Source organism: Apis florea, unplaced genomic scaffold (assembly GCF_048593485.1).
Source record: "Apis florea isolate Af1SG1 unplaced genomic scaffold, ASM4859348v1 contig_2201_pilon, whole genome shotgun sequence".
In the NCBI taxonomy this organism is placed as follows: Eukaryota; Metazoa; Arthropoda; class Insecta; order Hymenoptera; family Apidae; genus Apis; species Apis florea.
The window spans coordinates 1,457,773-1,479,630 of NW_028256542.1; the positions used below are offsets into that span (position 1 = coordinate 1,457,773).

Consider the following 21,858-nt stretch of genomic DNA (forward strand, 5'->3'; position numbering starts at 1 on the left):
CCTCGTGTGTGGCACACGTGATTTACATGTGAGCTTGCGGCGTATACACACGCACACGCGCGCATCATCGCGAGCCGTTGGTAGCTTTTGTACGTGGATGAGTGGCGTCAGGCTTGCGCAGGATGTTTTGGCCGTGGCTCGTGAAGGAATTGCGCGTTGGAAAAGACAAGAAGGAAGGAAGGAGAGGGAGAGGATTTCTTCCTTCTTCTATTCTCCCTTCCCCTTCCATCTTTTCCCCCTATCCCATCCCCTCCCCTCCTCTCTGTTTATTCGTAGCGTCAGGGAACAAGCTTTAGAAGTCGCGGCTACGTGTGACCCACGGCTATATATATGTTGATGCTCGGCCATGATGAATAGTTGCACGGTATTAAAAATAGCTTCGTGGAATATGCATTGGCGGCTAAGTTTTTTGAGCAATCCTTCTCTCTCTCTCTCTCTGTCTTCGTATGCGCGTCCCTTTATACGCGTAAGGTTCCTGGCCGACCGTTGCGTGGATTTTTCGTCTCGAAGGTTCCGTTGTTTTCTTAGGTTCCTTCGTCCTGGATAAGTTTCTACTACCACGTGTTTGGCTGGATTTTTCCTTCGAATCCATTATCTTGGATGATTGTTTTGATAGGTGTTTCGAGGGTTTTTGATTATCTTTCCTTTTCTTCTTCTTCTTTTAAATCCTTTATTTCTGCTCGAGAAAGGAAGGAGGAAGAATTTTAGGTTAAGCTCGAAAGATTCGCGAATTCGGTCGCGGTTGGGCGCTTTTGGAGGTTCACTCGTGGGGGAGAGGAGGAGAGACGTTTCTTCGTTTCTTCTTGTTTCGGTGCGCGAGAGACGTGCCCCGGGTGGTCCCGCGCGATCACCAGTGGTACCAGTTTACATACAACGTAGGCTGTGATACGCAAAACATGATAAACGGCGAGATAACGAATACGCAAAGTTTATATTGTATCAGATATTTTGCAGTGTAACGTATCTCATTACCGGAGCGGTTTCACTGGCCGCCGTTTTCTTGGAATCCCTTCCCGCACGATTCTTCCCCATTTTTATCAACCGGCGCTATATCATCTTGGTAAAAATTTTATCTATCTTGATTCGCCAAGCCCAGCGAAAAAATCTATTCGCAATTTTCTAGAAGACACATTCTGCGCGAATGAATGGGAGATTAAATCGAAAAGGGCACGTTGACGTGATTTAGTCAAATGGATGATTCGATGGAGGTGAAGGGAAATTATCTTTTTTATTCTTTTATTAAAAAAAAAAAAATATATATTGGATTTATATTTACGAGTAATAGTTTCTGTCGTTAAATAAAATTAGTATTTTAATTCTGTGTTAATTATCGAACCATGTCAACATTTATAACCTTAAAACTTGACTCGAATAAAATGTAAAAGCTGTTTCTTTCCACTTTCTGGAAATTAAAATTGAAGAGAGGGGGGGAAAAAATTAGAGAAACTGTTAAAAAATCGTTCGAATTACGTAACGAATCGTACCCTAACGAATCGCTTCATTGTTTCTTTATTGCTTCCGGTGTTTTCTTGGAAGAAAAAAGAGAAGAGAGAGAGAGAGAGAGAGAGAGAGAGAAAGGAAAAAGAAAATCTCAGGTAAACAGGAAACTTTGAGAAAGAAATATGGCCGAGGATATTTGAGAAAAAGTGCCGTATTTGAGAGGCTGCACTTCGCTCTTTGTCTTTTTTTTTTTTTTTTTTTTTTTCCCCTCCTCTTTTTTCCCTGTTTGTCCGGTGAATAGCCTTCAGGAAGTCGGCTGCAATCATTGACGTGCCAGGGTGTCCTGTACGTAGGTCGTGATGTGAAGTCACGATGAACAATCTTGTTGCTTGCGTATATATGCAAATGTCCCGAGTTAAGGAATTCCTTGGGGTATTGAAGGCGAAAACTTGGTGGCGAGCTTGAAAAGTCACTTTTGTGTCGTCCGGCTCCTCGGCGGCGATGTTCAACGTGTCTTCGTTCGGACGATGAAGTCGTTTCCTTCATGCAAATACGCCTCGTGTGTGCTGAAATAACTTGGTGAAGTTTTAATTCGTTTGCTTCTTTTTTCTTCTTCTTTTCTTTTAATCAATCTACTTTGTTCAACCTGTAAGCTGTAACAATCAACGTTTTATAATTTTCACGAATTGCAAGAAGGAATAGTTATCGTTAAAAGTATGATAATATTCGAAGAGTAGAAAAAGGAAATAATGCACGTTGCAATATATTTGGGTACTTAGTAGTTAATGGTCACAGTGGCGCTAGTGTCGCGTCGACTGGTCGTCGCAATATTATCAATATTAAAAACTTTCTTGTGCAACCATGATAATTGATCTGCAAAATCGCAGACCCACGTGTAAATATTCTTCTTCGAAAACGAATGATACCATTCGAAGGAAGTTTCATAAAAAAAAAAAAAAAAAAAAAAAACGTCCTCCAACATCCGAATAACTTTCAACTTTCCACTATCGATTCCTTCTACACCCACCGAACCCGTCGTCGGCTAACTCAACTAGCCAAGCCAATATTTAACAATCCTCTCCGTGAGTCGGATTTAAAATCCCGGGACTGGTTCCCGGCACGGACCCACTGGCGGCCACCTGTCAGCCAATCATAAATTCGCGGTGTCTTTTCATCGGCGTCATACGTCTCTCCGCGGTGTATACGTTGGTGTATACAGGCGGATCCTATACCAAGACAATTTCTAGTTTTACAAGACTATAAATGTCTAACAGCGATAGAATAACTCGAAATAATACGTCATTTCACGTCGTTCCCACTCCTTACGGAATATACCTTTATTTCAATCGAAAAAAAAAGTAGCATTTATAATATTAAACAATTCGATTATCAATCGTCGAATTTAATTTAATTTAATTTAATTACCTACTACTTTCGAAATTACGAATCTACGATATAAATCTATGGACAATCTAAACAGGATCTTTATTGATTTACACGTTCGATCGTAACAATAATAATAATAATAATAATAAATCTTAAATACAGATTGACAATTGTTGCATATTGTTTTATCGGATCGGGTGAATGCTACGCGGACGGTTCGCGATTCGAAAGTCGAAAAATGCCCCGTTTCCCCGCAGCCGTCTTCCAAACCTTGGCCACGCAAGTTGAAGGCCATCGTCGCCCTCTCGCCGGCCCATTTCACGCTCATGAAGGTCCTTACGTGCCTCCTGCGATGCTCCTTGGCCGGCCATTAGGCTGCCAGCTTGATCCAGGGTAAGAAGGCATACATACAATCCAGGCATACCGGACGTGCGCGCTCAATGAACTGACTGGCCACGAGTGGAGGATGGAGAGGTGTGTGGAGGAGATGGGCTTGCGAGGAGCGGTGAAAGGAGACGTGGAGAGGGCGGGATGATGGATCGAGGGTCTACGGGATGGCGCGAGGAAAACGAAAAGGGTAATTAGAAGGGAAATAGGGGAAAGTTGCGGGGGAGGGGGGAATGAGTTTTAAGTGGAGGACGACGATGAGTTGGATTATTTTTTTTTTTCTTTCTTTTTTTTTTTACCTGTGCAATTCGTAATATTTTCTTGCTGGAACTGGAGCTTCTCTCTTTCGACGTGTAAGATGATTTTTTTTTTTTTTTTTTTTTTTCTATTATTTAATGGGATAATTATTGAGTTACTTCCGTTTTTAAACAAGCGTTAACGAATTGCAAGATTTTACTAGAGAAAAACTTACTGAACATAAACGATTTAAAATTTTCATCTTGATAAATTCTTTTTATTATTATTATATTACATTATTCTACGTTCCCGTTATTTTTTTCCCTGCATTTTCTTAATTTAAAAATATATATATATATATATATTTTTAATTTTTTACACGAAACTTCAATCGAAACTTTCTTTTTCGATATTTTAAACTTAACAGGCATCGAACGAAATCAAAATTTCAACGACAGCATTTTTCTTTTTACAACGTGTAAAATCTCGTGAAAGGATCAAAATTTGAGGGGGGAGGGGGAAAAAAAAAATCGTCTAAAATCCCCTGCGAATGCAGATTTTGTTACGAAATGACGGCTCATTATCAGATTCTCTCGAAACCATTCCATTCTACCCTTCTGCCTTCGTACCCCATTTTGCATTCACACTTTTTATTTACATTTTTTCCCGAAAGAATGCTGCCCAGCCGAGATTCGAGCCCACTAAAGTTCAAGGAACCTCTCCACGCCACGGATGGCATGGCACTTTTGAATCGCGTATAATTAAGCGATCGCGAAATTAATTAAAATCGTTTCGCGGGTCTGCTTCGAAAAAAGCTCGGAGGGAATTAAAGGCGCCGTTTCAAAAAGTTTACAATAATTACGAGGAACTGGTCCCCCCAACGAGCGAGAGGAGGCGTCGTTTGGAGAATAATTTGCTGTTCGTCCCCGGTAAATGATGAGGATTCGTGTCGAGATAAATATTTTCCTTATTCCTAAAATCATGCATCCGAGATGGGTGGATTCTTTTGGAAATCCCTTTGAAACTTTGCGAATTTTGTTTCGCGAGAAGTCGAAGTGGAGATATTTTAAAGAGTTTTCGAACAGTTTTTCGGACTTATCTTTTTTCTTTTTTTTAATCTCTTAGAAGTGTGATTTCTTTCTTTTTCTTTTTTTTTTTTTTTTTTTTTACTTATAATTATATTTCGATCTATGAGTATGTTATAAAATTATCTTTAAGGTGTCTTTAAGACGCGTGACAATAATAGAAATTTCAAACGTGTGATGATTTGAATTTTCAACAAAGAGAATAAGGAGAAAATATTAATTATGGGAAAAGATAGGTTTACTACGTTTAAATGCCTTTTTCTTCGAAAAAAAAGAAAAAAAAAAAAGAAAAAAAGAAAAAAATGTAGGTTTTAATTAATGCAGCCTGTGAGACGAATAAATTGTAATTACTTTTTGCCGTATCAAATGACGAGTTGTGAAAGAGTCTTTCAATTAAATTACATTGAAAAGGGAGATGATGAACTTCAAAGTAATATAAGCATTTAGATTTTCATGGTGCACGAGAGGTGTGCAAGTCACAGATATTTGTTACCGAAGGAAAAAACCTGTATATATTTATATTTTCGAAAGAGTTTCGTCGTTTTGGAAATAAAATTCAGTTTTAATGATCCCACTTGATCCCACACAAATTACATTTATTCAATAGATAATAGACTTACGTCTATTAGATTGGTGTGTGTGAAATTTTAACGATGATATTTTAAAAAAAAATTAACAAATATTAAAAAAAAAATAATAATAATAATAAACATAAAATTAGAAAGAAACGAAGATACAACTCGACAATTATACACGTGCCATGATTCACTCGCGTTGACTCACAAAGTGGCTCGCATTCTTATTTCACAATATTATTCTCACGCAATAAAGTGTCGACCACCCTTTCAGTTCGCGGCCTCTGTCAATTACGCGGAATTCTGTCCGTTTTAACGTTCAACTGCCAGGATAAAAATAACCAACACCGCTTTAATTCAATCTTAACAACGACGAGCTCGTCACTTCTCATTTTGCATTACGAAATTCAACCTCGAGGCGAAGACAGAAAGAAAGATTTAAGGTCTTTTCATGGCCCACCATTAAATACCGTTTGAACGTGATCTTTTGAGATAAAAAATTTCGATATTTCGCAAAAACATTCCAGCTTGATTTATCGGTTCATACATAACGACACTAGCGCCACTTAGTCATTAACTATTAGTTACCCAATATATACTTGTATCTATTTATCACTTTATGCATTTGTGTTTCGTTCGAATATTTATTTATTTTATCGATCGATATTTCCTCTAACTCTTTTAAGAATCATAAGATCTGTATCAATCTGTATCTAATTTAAGATTGTATTTACAATGAAATCGTGATTTCGATGGAATATTTATCAATTAATAATATGCCTTCCCTCTCAATTTTCTCCCCGTGGATTTTCAATTTTTATCCCTTAAAAGGGCAGCAGTAAACGGTTTTAATCGCCGTTTAAGAATTAAATTAAAATTAAAATTGTATAATTATTTATATCAAGAGCCTGGAACGAGCTTGAAGAGGTCAGAGAGGAATGGTAAATATTTTCAACCGATTTATATTTTACAACACGACTCGACGTCGAACGGATCAGGGAGCACGAGTCGCGTTGAAATTATGCTTAATGTGACGTGAAACCGACGAGCAGGGGAAATAATGCGGCGGCATAGGGGCCACAGGGAATCGGGGTGGGTTTTAATTAATCGTAAGCGTTCCTTCCTAGGGAATTTCGTTCACGATTTCCCTCGAGGAGAAGCGAGTTTTTCGTGATTAGGATTGCATGCGACGAGAACGCGAGAGGGGAACAAGAAACCGTGTGTGTGTGTGTGTGTGTGTGTGTGGCTCTAGGGTTGCATGCATTTAATCCGAGTGTTCACGAAAGGGATTAATAACAGCTCTCTACTCCCTTTATTTATTTATTTATCGTCATTATTGGATACTGGATCTGTGCGTTCGACTTTTCTTTCAATTTTTCCAAATTATATAATAAGAGAACTGTTAAGAATTCTGTTGAACAGAAACGTGAAGAATTAGTTTCATAATTTCGTTGAATAATTTTTACATACGATAGATTAGAATTCCCTTTTTTTTTTCTTTCTTTCTTTCTTTCTTTCTTTCGCGAACGTCTTTGTAATGTAAAAAAAAAAAAAAAAAAAAAAAAAAAAAATACGTTATAGGGCACATTATATTTGCGAAGATAATAAAGATTATGTGCATCGAGGTGAGGAGGATAAGGGTACACTTTAACGAGCGGTAAATTTTTGTGGTACACCACATCCTCTTCTCTGGTAACTACCATGCTCTATACGTGCTGTAATTATTCGAAGGAAAATTTTTAATTATGCATAAATATCGATCATTCTTTTGAACGATTTAACTTCGCAATATTTTTCTAAAAATTCATTAAAAAAAAAAAAGAAAAGAAAAGAAAAGAAATCGAAAATAAATATTCCGATTATTTTTTCCACAAATATCTCGATAAAATTCAAAATTTCAAGGAAACGTATATGTTAAACGCGTATTAATTAAAGTTATTAATTAAAAAAAAAATTATCCATAGCGTTTAATTTGAAATCAGTCAAAAATCAAAATTGATGTTCGAATAATCTGAACGATATTCGTTTAAAAACAATTTAAACAAATAGAGGAGAAAGAGAGGAGTAGATTGGAAGCGCGCGTTTTAAATTTGCAACGCGGGTGCAACATACACTTAAGAACGGGATTTTTACAAGGAGGAATGCTACAACTTCCTTCGCTGGCGTCATCAGACTATAAGGAGAAGAATGGGAATGCCGAGCCTAAGATGTGCTTCTGCATGGCAAGCAGATGCATTCAGAGAAATCTTCACTTCCTTCGTAACTCAAATATACAGGGTGATTCTTTAACTGTGCATAACAATTTTTTACCTTTTTTCTTTTTTCCTTTTCCTCCTCAAATTTCGCGAACACTTCAATTCGCGATATATTTTACTGATTAAACTTTATTTATAATTTTTTAATTATCGACGCATTTACACATTTCAACAGTATTTTTGTTCATCGTAAAAAAAAAAAAAAAAAAAAATTGACTTTAATTTATTCATTTAAATTTGGATTAGTAAGTTAATAATAACAAGGTTGTAAAATAAGACGAGAGGGAATTAAAACCGCAATTTCGAATAATTAATTTAAAATGGTATATAATTATACCACAGGTATCGCAATTCTTTACGCTTATTGAATTAGGGATGTAGTCAAGGTTAATTCATGCAAGAGTCGAATGTTATTAAAAATTTAAAAATCCTGCAAGAAGGCATAGATTAAGATTTGACGTATCCTCTCAAAAAATATATACGAAATACCAAATTTTCAAGAAAAAAAAAAATCCTAATAGAGAGATTATTAATATGCGTAAATAACGCGTCGAGAATAATAAAAATAAATGCATCCTTTATGTGAATGATGGAGAACTACGTTAGCCTTTCTTCTGTTCATTCTATCGGTGTAACAAAGAGGCTACCGATATCACCTCGTGGTGCTCGTTGGTAGACGTAATCACGAAATTAGTGGTGTATCAGGTCACGAATAAAAAGGTTGGGGTAAACCGCAAGGTGGTGAGGAAGTCGACAAAGATCAAATCCAACGCATAGGCAGTCTTGTGTGACGTTTCGTGTTTTCGACCGACGCGACGTACATCCGTATCGTTAGATTGCTTTAAGGAAAATGGACAATCTACTCGTAGATCGTACTTCCTCCATCGTAGATTGCGAGTCCACTACCGACTTCCGTCGCGTTTACGTATCCTTCCACTTTGAATACACTTGAATTATAACACGTGAGAGACGGACGTGGTTTGGTTTATTTTATATTTGTTATAAATTTTCATCAATCATATATCTTAATTATATACGTTCTATTTCTTTAACATGATGAGATGTTTAAATAAAATTACTTTCTTATTTCTATGATTTTATATTATTCTTATACAATCTTTTTACCTGGTTTATATAATATTTAAAATTTTTAAAAGTCTCTAATTGCGTGTTATTGAAAGATTAGATAGCAATAAAAAATTATAGGATTCAAGACATAAGAAAAATTAGGGATTGAAGAAATTTCGACAAAGGTATTAATCGATTCAACGAAAGTAATTGAGGTTATGTTCTCAGGTGCGCGTCAAACTAACTTAACCACTTTTTTTCTTCTCCATCGAAATCGATCATTCTCAACCCTTCGGACGAATCCTCGTCTCTAAATATTAATAACCTTTAATATTCTCAAATTCTCGGCTAAAACCGGTCCATCTTCGCACAAAACGTTCAAAATCCATCTTCATTCGAAGACAAATTAAAGCGCATCGCCGTTAACCACATGGAAAACGACCCTCGTAACGACCCGCAATTTACCAAATGGCCGTCAGATTTCCTCGCATGGGATTAATTTCGCAACAGACTGTAAACAAATTCGTGAATTTGGCCCAAGACAAAAGCGCCCTTCCTCTTCGAACCTGCTTCCGCCCTTCCCCGACAATAGGTCTTCGGCGCAATAGCCCACACTTCCTTGGGCAAGAGTAGCAATGTAACAAATAACCTTGCTTCCCTTCCCTAGTTTCCTTCGAGGAACAAAAACCTGCCCATATGGTGTTCAACTACGCGAGCACGTGAAACGATAATCATCGAAAAGAAAAAGGGGAGGGGGGAGAACTGGCTTTCTTTCCTCGTGCAACCACGATCTTCGAGGGACTTTCGCGTGATCCCAGTTGGCAATCTTGACCGAGTTGCGTCAATTAGTCACGTGACCATGTTTGCGCGCGCAATACGTTGATGTAGACGTCTGCTGCCTAATTGCAGGGAACAGTATGGTTTTGCGGATGCGAAAGAAGGAGCGAAGTGTAATGATGAATGTGGAGGAGGTGATGCGTTCCGTTGTTGTGCGAGGTTAGGGGACGAATGAAATGAGATTTGAGATAATTTTGTTCGCGTTTTATGAAATGTGATAATGATACTTATGTTTAATAATAACGAATCGTATTATATTTTCTTCTTTGATTTTGTTATTGAAATTAAACAAATGTGTTGTTTCGCATGCACAGACTTTCGTCGAAATTATCATTTAAATATATATCAAATATTATTTTCTATAAATCAATGTATCTCCCTTCTTTGATGTTCTATTTGCAATTAAATTCTCGAACGGATCGTTTCAATGATGATTCTGGTCTGAATCTACAAGTGTTCCACATCTTTGGGGACCAAACGATAATGCCACAAGGATCGTATTTTATGAGCATACCATCTCCGTGCATCTTTATCCTCTGTTTGTACGGTATGAAAATAAACCGATTCCTAGAAACTTTCTTAATTTTATGCGCCTTTGCCGAGGCCTCAACCGCTACTTCAAAGTGCAACTTCTTGTATACACACTTTTCGCCGGCCGTATTATCGTGCAACATCTGCAGTCACGTAAAATAAAAAAAAAAAAAAAAGAAACGAACATTCGAAACATTTTTTTAGTACACCCTCTATTATAAAATTGTTCCTCGTACGCTTTCGGCTCATCTGGTGATATTTTTTTTTATGGCATGCAACGCGAGCACGCTTGCACCAAGTTTTACGAGATAATTTTTGTTACTTTCCTTCGTTCGACGTTCAAGTTTCACCGCTCGATCCCTCGTTTGTTTAATTTTGTATTACGTTCAACTTACTACTGTCATAAAACAAGTGTTTAGGGCACGAAGTCTTTTTTCTTTTTTCTTAAACAAAATAAAAAGAAGCAGATTTATCCGTTGAATCTTATTCTCTCATTGGAATAAGTTATATTAAATCTTTGTAACAACATACAAAAATATATATATATATACACATAAAACTTTTTCAATATTAAGATTCTATCTGCGGATTGATAAACGCGTTGAGACGGTTACGTCTTCCAGTGTAGAAATGAAAAGAGGGACCCAGCTTCCGAAAATGAAATACGATGGAATGCGACACAGTGTTCCTAATGGAAGTACGCCCACGCGCGACAGTGCAATGACCGTGGCACAAGTTTCGGGTACCCTAATATTCTGCCATAAATTACCGTCAAGAATGCACGAGAAGACATTGTTTGGTTAAACCCTTAGCAGCTCGCCGATCAACCGCTCGTCGTCCTTTTTAAACCGAAACACGGCCTTAGAATAATTCGAACGTTGATGATTATGCAATTGTGCTTCTATTCCTTTTTTTTATCTTTTTGTTTATTTAAATTTTTATGTACGAGTTAAATATAAAATTTCGAAAATATATATCGAAAAGATTAAATAAATTCTACGCGGGAAAAATAAAAATTGAAATAAAAAGGAATAAAAGTTCGTTTAATTTTCTCTTATTAAGTTTCATCTCTTTTCTATAAAATTCGTTCGAACGAAATAAAAAACGAAAAAAGATTAAGATCATTACGCGTTTCTTTCTTCGGCCACCGGTTAAATGGGTGCATCTTTGTGAAAATTTGGGAGGGTTGAGGATCGAGGAGGGCCCACGTTTCCCACGTGGTTTCTCCGGCAAGTGTTCGGCTGGCAGAAAGTTGGCGGGGTCGTGTCAGGTAATAAAAATTGCCTTATACGAGTGCCATGACCTACTTACACAAAACGGCAATAGAAAAATCGTCGTCGGTGGGGAGCAGATAGGAATTCCTTGGCGAACCGTGGGAGAGTCCTTCGGGGCGATCAGCCATTGAACTCTCTCTCTCTCTCTCTCCTCTTCCGGCCTTTTATCTGTTTGAAGACACGGATTTTGTGATTGTGTCACGGGGAAGATCTCGCTTATTTTTATCAGGCCACTCGAAGAACAAAAGGGGTTTGTGAATCGCGCGTTGCGAAAATTCACGATGGATTTTTCGAATCTTGAACTTTTCGATCATCGCTTCTCGGTTGATGTCGATGTCGAATTGCGGGAAACGGAAATCTTGTTCGTTCTTTGGAATTATTGCTCTCGGAAATCCAACGATTTATCTTAATGGAGTCGAAAGAAATTTATCTCCTTTACGGTTTTGTAAGAGGAGCAAGCGTGTCGTTCGAAAAACCGAGGTCGGAATGGAATTTCGAATGCAAATTCTTTCGAATTTTCTGCCCTCGATTTGGCAAACAAAGGTATCCGAGTGCTGCATGAATTTTTATGTCCGATCTGCATATAATGACTATAAGATGATTGGACCGGATGCGCCGCTCCCACAGCTTGCGAATCTTTATCTCGATATTCGATTAAAGAATCGTTCGTTCACCTGAAATCACCAACGTTCAAGTGATACGACTGATTCATATATCTGACGTCACGCTCTCCTTTTCCTTCTCCTTTTTATACATAATCTGAAAGAGGAATTAGAGGATCTTAAACCAACGAAACAAGAATGGATTAAATTTCAATTAATCGTGTCGAAAAAATAGGGAGATTAATTAAATTTATTTCCGTTTTTACTTCGATTTTTTATAACTTTCTATTTATATGTTTTTGAAAAAAGGAAATTTTAAAAGAGAAAAAAAGTTTCCTTCTTCTCCGATGGAGAATTGAACGCTCTTCTTTTTCAGCTCCTCTCCTTTTTCTCGCACTTGGTTGTCAGGCAACGGCGTTATAGAAAACAGAATGCGTAATTCCGAGAACGATTATCGACCCAATTGGTTTTCGAAAAGGACGAAATTTCTCCCACGGGAAATCTCTCTCTTTCCCCTCTCTCGAAAAAACAGTGTCCGTCCCGAAGGACACTCGAGAAAAGCGGGAGGGGGAGGGAGGAGGATTTATAGAATCCTCGGGGGAAAACAGAGACACTTTGCCGTCGGCTCTTCCAAGAATCCCTGCAACAAGTCGAAATCTTTCCGCACTTGTTCCAGCTACTTGTAACCGTTCTAATAATATTTAGGTTTTCGAAACATCGTGACGCCTGGGACCACCTACCGGCACCAGACTCTCTTCTCCTTGCCGAAATTCGAGTTCTCCGCTGCCGCCTCAGATTCGCTTCTTCCTTTCTTCCTCGAGAAATTTTCCTCGAATTTTTTTCGCAGCGAGACGACGAATTTGAGAATGAAAAATTCATTCATTTATAGATATAACGAGTCTTGAAAACTTAAACTCGATTCATTTTTCTTTCTCGAATTTTTCTCGCGGCGAGGCGAGACAACGAATCTGAAATTTATTCACTTAAGTCGAGATGTAACGAATAATCTATAATTTCATGGATTTAACTATTGCTAGAGAATTAAGAAAAAAATAAAAAATTTGGGTCAAGAGGAAAATATATATATATATATATATATATTATTGCCAAATTAATCTTTGAAAAAATATCGGAGAGAGGAGGGGGAGAGAAAGAATCCGTACGTGGCATGTGCGAGCCTCGAATACATTATTAAAATCTCCCGTATACATGGAGCCCGGATTTTCGAAGCGCGGATCCGACGTCAGAAAATTCCCACACAAGATACGGAGAAATAGCGGTGAATGGGCCCCCATCACGAAACAGAAGAACGTGGGCCCTTGGTGGGCTTCCCGCCACCGGGGAATCGGTGCATCGGGGTGCAATGCCAGTTTCCCCGTAATTGCGCATAGTGGCGCGGCCAGATGCGTATCGGCCGTGTACCCTCATATTTTAATGGGATGTCCAGGATACGGTGGAGTTGGAGCGGTGAATGCGCGAGAGAGAATAGCGCTGACCCGACCGATGATGCCAAGATAGCATGGGAATCCGAGCGATCGATAACAACACGGGCTGAACACGGGCCGAGTCAATGGGAGATGTGGAGCAAACTTGTTGCTGCTTTGTTGCGCCGAAGTAATTGGAACGATTCCGATTGGTACGCGTCCAAGATTTATTCGGGGAGGAGACATTTCAAATATTTTCACTCTTACTTTATTCGCCCGATTCCCACTGTTATAAATATTAATGTCGCTCTCCTAATGGAACGAGGCAAAAAGCCTCTTGTTTCGTTCTTGTTACATTTTACAAATACGCGTATGTCTTTTTCTATCGAAATCGAGAAGAAGAAAAGAGAGAGGAATCGAAGCAACCGATCGATGAGAAACAGAAATTTCGTGGACGAGCGAAAAGTCTTATCGAGGAGAACAGAGAGAGAGAGAGAGAGAGAGAGAAGAAAGGAAGAGAGGTCGTGCTCATCCGCGCGACGTTTGATGAGTGCCGACCGTAACAGCTCCTCACGTACGATCTAAGTCGGGTCAAACCGGACTGACAACCGTTCTGCCTGTGAACGGAAGACGCCCTGGCATAGCCAATGAATTCGTCTGCGACCGAATGGTAATGTTACTGCGTGCGGTCCTTATGACGATGACGAGGCGAGGCGAGCGCGCAAAAGAGGCCCCCGGTGTCGCGTATATACACGGCCACGGCACAATGTTGCGCGCGCATTGTTGTAACGAACGGTACAAGGAGAACGGGGAGGAGAAGGAGTTGCTGCGCGCCAGTGTGTACGCGCACATGTGACCGTTTGCAATTTATTGTCTGGCCACCAATTTGCCAAGTGAGTGGCCGTGGGCGCTACCGCCGCTTCCGACGGATATTCGGCGTCGAAAATTGCCAATTGTCTCAATGGAACGAGATTCGTATTGTGCACCAACATAGACACGCGACCGAGTAGAGGGTCGAGTGTGTAGAGGGAGAGCTTTCCTTCGAAGGGCAGGCCAAGAATCGCAGGCGTCTCGTGGCGTTTCGAGGATTTTCAGACGAATCTAACGGGAGTATTCGAGTTCGAGAGATGAGTTTACAAGAGTAGTAGCGTTCGTTTCGGGTGGTTTTGGGTCTTTGGGTTTCGAATCATCATTTTCCTTCGTATTTTTTTCTTTTTTTTTTTTTAAAGAGTAAAGGTGAAAGTGAGCAGTCGTAAAATCCGTGGGTGGTCGGACGTGATAAGTCTGATTTTCGTATTTGGAAGACTGTTCCCACATACAAAGTAAATTCCATTTTATTTTACTTTCAAATCCCTTTCAAAAGGAAATTATCCGATCGATATATTCAACGCCGAGGGCAAAAATTAAGCAATCATGATTCGATCTATCGTCGTTTCCCATCGAGACCATTCCGTTCGCCAAACGATGACATCGTTTTCCGTGGAGGAGAGAGTCTCTCTCTCTCTCTCTCTCTCTCTCTCTCTCTCCTTTTCGCGTTCCACGATAAATCGTATATCATTCAAAGAAACCTGAGACCTCGGTAGTGGCCCGAGAAAGGATTCCCCTCTTTCTTCCTACGCTCGACCGAGGATTAAAGCTTGGAATTTTGTTGCCGCAAACAGAGTATAATTCCCAGGGCATGATAGCAAGTCGGTATCGTTAATCTGTTGATGGTTAATTTAAGGAGTTGGCGGGGCCCAACGTGTGCTTAAATCAGCCGGCGCAATAAAGGGAAAAGGTAAATCCCCGTAGATTGAATTGCACGAGGAAAATGGCGGTTAACCTTGCAACGCGATATTTCGCGTGTTGTAACGTGATAATACGCGGAGCTTCGAAAATGGTGGCGATCCGTATTGAGCTGGCCTGTCTAGGGACATTTCGCCTAGGGAGATTTCGAATAAGTTTGATACACCACATTTATTTATCATCAATCATCGCTTCGTAATCGACTGTACGATGCCATTTTCGATTAAAATTTTCGATTAATCTTCATATATTCATACCGATTTCCCTCCCCGAGAAGAATTATTCGAGAAGAAATATATCGCGAGAAGAAATTTACTTTAAATCGGTCTTTGATCTTTCAAATTTTTCTCGCGTCTCAACACTTCCGTTCTGAATCACGGAAGGAGAGAAAAAGACATCTCACCACTGGAAAAGAGATAGCAAAGCAAGACGAGAGTGTTTCGGGTGTTACGAAACGGGCGATATTAGCGCGAGAAAAGGTTAATTTAAAGCACGGTCCATCAAGATGCTGGCCACTGCTGGCTGCATGGAAGGAGGGGAGGAGTGGGGAGGGGGAGAGAGAGAGAGAGAGAGAGAGACGCGGCGAGGGGGCAGACGGTGGGAAGGAAGCGCCGAGGAGGATGAAAGGCAACAGAAAGAAACGAGTATTCCCGTCTGGTGGGTCTTTGTACTCTTCCTCGTCTCCGTTGGGCCGAGCGAGGCCGAGTGGCGCAAGAAGAGGAACGCCGATCCTCGCCGCGGCGCGGATTGTCTTGGGCCCAACGTGCCCACCCTGCTTATGAAACGGTTAATCTGACGATAATGCCCGCCAGCGAGATGAAGAAGCAGAGAGAGAGAGAGAGAGAGAGAGAGAGAGAGAGAGAGAGAGAGAGAGAGAGAGAGAGAGAGAGAGAGAGAGAGAGAGAGAGAGAGAACTGTCAATGGAATTCCGAATGAGCTCGAAAACCTGCGAAGGGATAATGATCGCATGCGAAATTCTCTTGGATCTCTCCAAGCGTGCTGCGAATCCTCGAAAGGAACGAGCAGGATCTTTTTATCCGTTATCCGTTGCCGATTCGTCTTCTTACTCTCCTTTATTTCTTTCCTCGCCCTTTGTCTCCCCTTTCTCCGGTTTTTATCCCTCTCCACCCTTTTTCGTTTTCGCTTCTTAAGTTGCCATGGTAACGGTTTTTGTTTTTTTTTGAGAGGAAAAAGTTTCGAGGAATTTTCCAAGTTTGCATCTGTATCTGTTTCTTATTCAGACGTTGGTTTTTTCGTCTCTGGTATTTTCGATATGCGTTAGTTGTCAGACGATTGTTAGGATGCTTGACTGAAGATTCGTGTAATTTTTCAAACGTATTGCGAAGATTGTAAAAGTTTGCTTTACTTTGGATTACTTGGCTTTCCTGTTTCGCTTTACTGTTTATTATTCTGTATCACTATATGCTAATTAAAGGGAATTTCATTTCCTCGAGGCAACGTCTTTTTATTTAGCTTTATTTAGGTTAGGTTCCTCTAGAATTAGAGAATAACACGGATAATAATGGAAAAATATATTGCACTTCTACATTTTCATATTTCAACTTTTATTTAAAAAAATAATCAGGACAACAACAATTTTAAACTTCTATCGCCCGAATAAAACCCGATCTCTCCAATGCGACTCCTCCCCGCGTAACGAGCAAAAGCGCATCTCCTCCGAGGCGGCGTTGCTAATTAAAAAAAGGAAGTCGGATAAACAGGAAAAGAAAGAAAGGAAAAAAAAAAAAGGAAAGAGTCGATGCCCGTCATGGAAACGAATCGAAACGCTTGGCAAAACAGCAATAGCTGTAGCTCAAAAGAAGTTATTAGAACTCGCTTCTGATTCGAGTTTTTTTCTTATTGTTCTTATTAAGACATTAATAACAAAAGGATTAAATTAATTCTTAAGTGTTTCAAGCGGATCTTGGAAATTCGAAACAGCGATTATTTCGTATTAATAAGAATAATTTGGGAATAAAATTGGAATTTGGATCGAGATTTTATGAGATAGAAAGGAAAAAAAAAAAAAAAGGACGGGTAAAGAAAAAGTAATCTCGAAAGATGAAATTCCATCCTGCCTGATATTGCGTGTAAGAGAGTTTCATCGATCCTTCCAATTTGCACGGATCGGCTATATTTTTTATCGATGTATCCTCAACATTTCATCGCCCCTGGACCAAGACCACGAAAAAAAAGAAGAAGAAAAAAAATAGAAGAAAGGGGAACAACAAAAAAAGGAAGAAAACAACCGGTCGAAATTCACTCTCGTGAATTCGTGCATTCCACGCTTTTGGAATTTCTTCTTCTTCTTCTTCTTTTCTTTTCTTTTCTTTTCTTTTCTTTTCTTTAAAAAAGAGCAAACCGTGATTCACGTATAATAAAAATAAATCCCCCTGAACACGGCTCCCTTCATTCTTAATTTCACACTTTCGTTTTCGGTAGGTCAGGCGCCATGCGACAAGGAGGGAGGCATCAATGGGAACCCCGTGAACTTGCGGTTTATCGGCCGCTGTTTCGTGAATCCTTGATTCCACCGTCCTTTCCTCTTCTTCCCTTTTTATGTAAATATACAAGGATTTCGTCGAGCGTTTCTCACGCTCCGACAAATGTCGTAGACACCGTGAAACGAATTCTTACGACGGTCGTTTGATGTTTTCGCCTCTTCACCCGACTTATATATATATTTTTCTTATTTACAAAGCAACGTTTCCTCCTCCTCCTCCTCCTCCTCTTCTTTTTCTTGACTCGATGACTCGTTTCTTTATTTTTGAGATACCAGTTTTTTCCTTTTCTTTTTAATCGAACTCGATGAGAGTTAATTTGTTTGTGATTCTTTCGCTCCGGGATACCGAACGTCGTTGAATTATTTAACATTTCTAAATTATGTATAAATATGACACGACGAAGAGTAAATGTTAAATTATTCGTTTATAAAGAAATGCTTGATCCTCCAATCAAGTGGGAGGAAATATATGAGAATGATAAATAATTCGAGATAGCTGGAGATATAATTCCATTAAATTATCGGAACGAGAGAATACTCTTCCTTCGATACTATTGAAAGTGCGAGTTAAATTTCATTTAGAATCAAGAAAGGTGGAGGAGAAGAAGAGTGGGTCCTACGCCAGTACACGAAACTGTGTAGCGGGCGGGCGGGCGGCTACATCCTGTGTGATATTTTTACGAGGACCTTCCGAGAATCGAGACACCGCGTGGGGTGGAACAGCTGAGACGGGATGATAAGACGGACTATTTCGCCTTTATCGGTTGCCAGAACGAGAACGATTCCGTTGCAAACACCGTCCCTGACCTTCCATTCACATCCGTCCATCTGTATCGTGTTTGTATTTAAAATCGCGCAACGCTATAATCCGGCGAGGCGCAGCCGTTCCTTCGAGAGGGCGGCGATAACGGATATTTTATCGAATCGATAATATTAGATTAAGAGATGAACGCGCCTCGAGATCTCGAAACTTGGAAAATTGTTGGAGAGAGATGCTTCGAGATGGATTTCGAAGAAGTTTATTCGGGGAGTTTCGTTTCGTTTCGCAAAGGTTGGTAATACTGCGAAGCTCGTTTCGAGTTCTTGAATTTCGAAATCGTTCAAAATTAATGAGATTTCTTTGAAATCCTCCGAAATTCAAAAAGTATCGAGCTTTCGAGATCGAATTTCGAGATCGTTCAAAATTAAAGAGATTTCCTTGAAATCCTTCGAAATTAAACAATTCGTTCGATCTATGTCGAGTTCTCGAATTTCGAAATCGTTCAAAATTAAAGAGATTTCCTTCGAAATTAAAAAAAGTTTGGAAAAGCTCAAAACTCTAAAAGTTTCGAGCTCTCGAATTTCGAGATCGTTCAAAATTAAAGAGATTTCTTTGAAATCCTCCGAAATTCAAAAAGTATCGAGTTTTCAAATTTTAAAATCGTTTAAAATTAAAAAGATTTCCTTGAAATCCTCCGAAATTCAAAAAGTTTCGAGCTCTCGAATTTCGAAATCATTCAAAATTAAAGAGATTTTCCAGAAATTAAAAAAGTTTTTTTAGAATGCTCCGAAGCTCGAAATATATCGAGTTCTCAAAATCGTTCAAAATTAAAGAGATTTCCTTAAAATCCTCCGAAATTCAAAAAGTTTCGAGCTCTCGAATTTCGAAATCGTTCAAAATTAAAGAGATTTCCCTGAAATCCTTCAAAATTAAAAAATTTTCGAGTTCTCGAATTTCGAAATCGTTCAAAGTTAAAGAGATTTGAAATTCTTCGAAATTAAAAAAGTTTGAAACGTTTCAAAAAATTTCCTAGGAACTCTATTTAAATTTAAAAATCTTTGCAAAAAAAAAAAAAAAAAAGCACAATTCAAAAAACATTTCGAAAGCATTCGAAATTCAAAAAAGTTTCGAATTTTTTGTTTTCGAAAATCGATTTCGAAAATCTACGTAAACAATAATTCGCATAGCTAATGTGCACTGAAATTCCATATTACATTTATTCGTTTCTCCCATTTCAATTATTCGCCACCTACACCCTTCAACTTTCTCCAAAACTTAGAAGAAAAAAAAAAAATCCCAATATATCTTATATCATTCTAATTTAAAGCATATACTTTAAATTAATCAAAAACCAACTTCTCTCTTCGACCGCTTGCGAAAATAACGATGAAAGCGATGATCGTTTCATTCAGCAACGAGGCATCCGAGCTAAGTGGCCTTAATAAACGAAATTACCAAACGAAATTCCGCGATAACCGACGGAGCCGAAATTTCGTTATGGAGCCTGATTACGTGTCCAAAAGAGTATTTTGCCGAGAAAATCATGGTAACGTTTCACGGATACACACGAGCTAATAAGAACACGGTCTCGGCTGTGTAATAGTTGACCGAGAGAGAGAGAAAAAAGGAAGAAAAGCGCTCCATAATTATGCTGTTCGTGTCGATATGCTGCGTGACTTGTGGTTACCCGGTGGCACCACAAAACGTTCTTTGTAATGCACACGTAACCCTCGAAATGCCGCCTTATCACGGAAAGGGAGACCACCCTGTCGCGCGTCTCGCGTGCGAATGAATTATATTCGTGTGCCTCGTGACATTTAAGAGAGACGCTCGATCGTTCGTTTTGTTTTTAATTTTCGCCGTAGAAATTTGCCGAGATTTTAAGTCGTTCGTTCCTATTAATCGTGTGTGTTTATGTCTCGATACAAACGTTTCGATTCGCTTGCGAAATGAAAAATTTTGTAACTGTTGGACGAAACTGGACTGTTTGTTAACTTTGTGGAGGAGAAGGTTTTTTTAAGGAAAAATTTTTATTTTTAAATTCAGTGTGATAATATATTTTTTTTTAAGGTGAAATTTAAAAAAGTTTATTAATCTCGTAAAGAAGAAGATTTTTTAAGGAAATTTGAATGCTATCGATTCGATCGATATTTCGAAAAATTTTTAAATTCGGTGTAATTAAGTATTCTTTTAAGGTTTAAGATGAAATTAAAAATGTTGTAATTGAATAAGATTAAACGTTCTTTAATTTTGCGGGGAAGAAGAGTTTTTAGGAAGGAAAAAATTTGAATTGTGTCGATTCGATCGATACTTCGAAAGATTTTTAAATTCGGTATAATTAAAAATTCTTCGAGATTTAAGATGAAATTAAAAATTTTGTAGTTGGATAAAATTAAAAGTTTGTTAATTTTCAGGAGAAGAAGATTTTTTAGGAAGAGGGGAATTTGAATGGCATTGGTTCGATCGATACTTCGAAACATTTGTTAATTTTCGAAACTTTGATCGTTGTTATTTGATATATTTCTCAATATTTAATTTAATTTACAATTTCACTTTTAGAAATAAATTGGAATTCAAAGAGTGAAATTGAAAATTTTAATTTTAAAATTTTAAAAAACGTGCCTCCATCATTCCTTATTAGCATAAGATTAAAAAAGTTGCTTAAACATGGCTTAATGAACATGTTTATTCTCTTCTAGCTTGCTTTCTTTGTTTCTTTGTTTTCGAAGAAACAGGAATATTTCGTGTTACTTACCTTATTTCCAGACATTTCGTGATCTACGTGGCTTAAGTAGTAGATTATAGTCAAACATCGTACTAACATCACTTGTTAGCTGATCTAGATAAAACGTAATCTACAACTATACATCGTCAGTTAGTAAACTTCATGCATAACTGTTATCAACCCTCCTAATCTCGTGGATAACGTTTTCTCTCTCTCTCTCTCTCTCTCTCTCTCTCTGAAAAAATGGTAGCTGCAACATAAATTAGAAAATTGGGAAATAGAGATACGAAAGAAATTTTTAGGAACAGTGGAATTCCGTTTTCATAATCACAGATAAAATGTAATATACGCAAAGTAGAACTTTTATCGAACATTTAATTTACGCGTATCTTACGGGCTATCTCTTTAATAAATTTGACGAAAGCTTAAGAAAGAAGAAGAAGAAGAAGAAGAAGACAAAAAAAGTTAAAAGATAATTCCAAAGTTTGAATGAAATTTTTTAAATATATATTATCCAACATATTCTATCATTTTCAGTTTAAAGTCAAACCGATTCCAACTACACCCTTGCGCAACATCTTTCCTTAAAGGCTTAACGAATCTTATAAATCTTATTAATAATCAAGTTATATTTTCAAAAATTTCCAAAATCCCACCAATTCGTATAATTCCATCTTCAGTCGCTCTCACCAATATTGATACGTTCATAAAAAATTTTTAAACCTCCCCCCCCCCTCCCCCCATCTTCTTCATCCCCTTCCACTCCCCTCGAAATTAAACCACGCTTCGTAACGATCCCTCTCCCCCTCGTTAAAAGGATCGAATCGAAAATGACTGCCGTTATACGGGGTGCGATAAAAATTCGGTTAACCCGACCACCACCGTGACGGTTAATAGCCGTCTGGGAAGGAACTGGTTGGCGCAAGACAAAAGTCGGGCGGAGGAATTTTTCGCCCGGTGATTACGATAATTCAATTAGAAGTC

General features: G+C 38.5%; 1 long non-coding RNA gene across 4 annotated transcripts in view; it reads right to left on the reverse strand.

Annotated features, from left to right (window-relative positions):
* Positions 1-1,294: 1,294 nt before the first annotated feature.
* Positions 1,295-21,858, reverse strand: part of LOC105734797 (uncharacterized) — a 34,433-nt gene continuing 13,869 nt past the window's right edge. For 2 of the 4 annotated variants that reach the window (XR_015295071.1, XR_015295073.1), the window contains 2 exons: positions 12,418-12,645; positions 11,910-12,317 (listed from right to left, as the gene is read on the reverse strand). This is a non-coding gene — a long non-coding RNA (uncharacterized LOC105734797). Of the gene's footprint in view, positions 2,094-11,909; positions 12,318-12,417; positions 12,646-20,822; positions 21,125-21,858 lie in introns of those variants that run through there. The other 2 variants (XR_004224334.2, XR_015295074.1) reach the window with 2 other exon arrangements.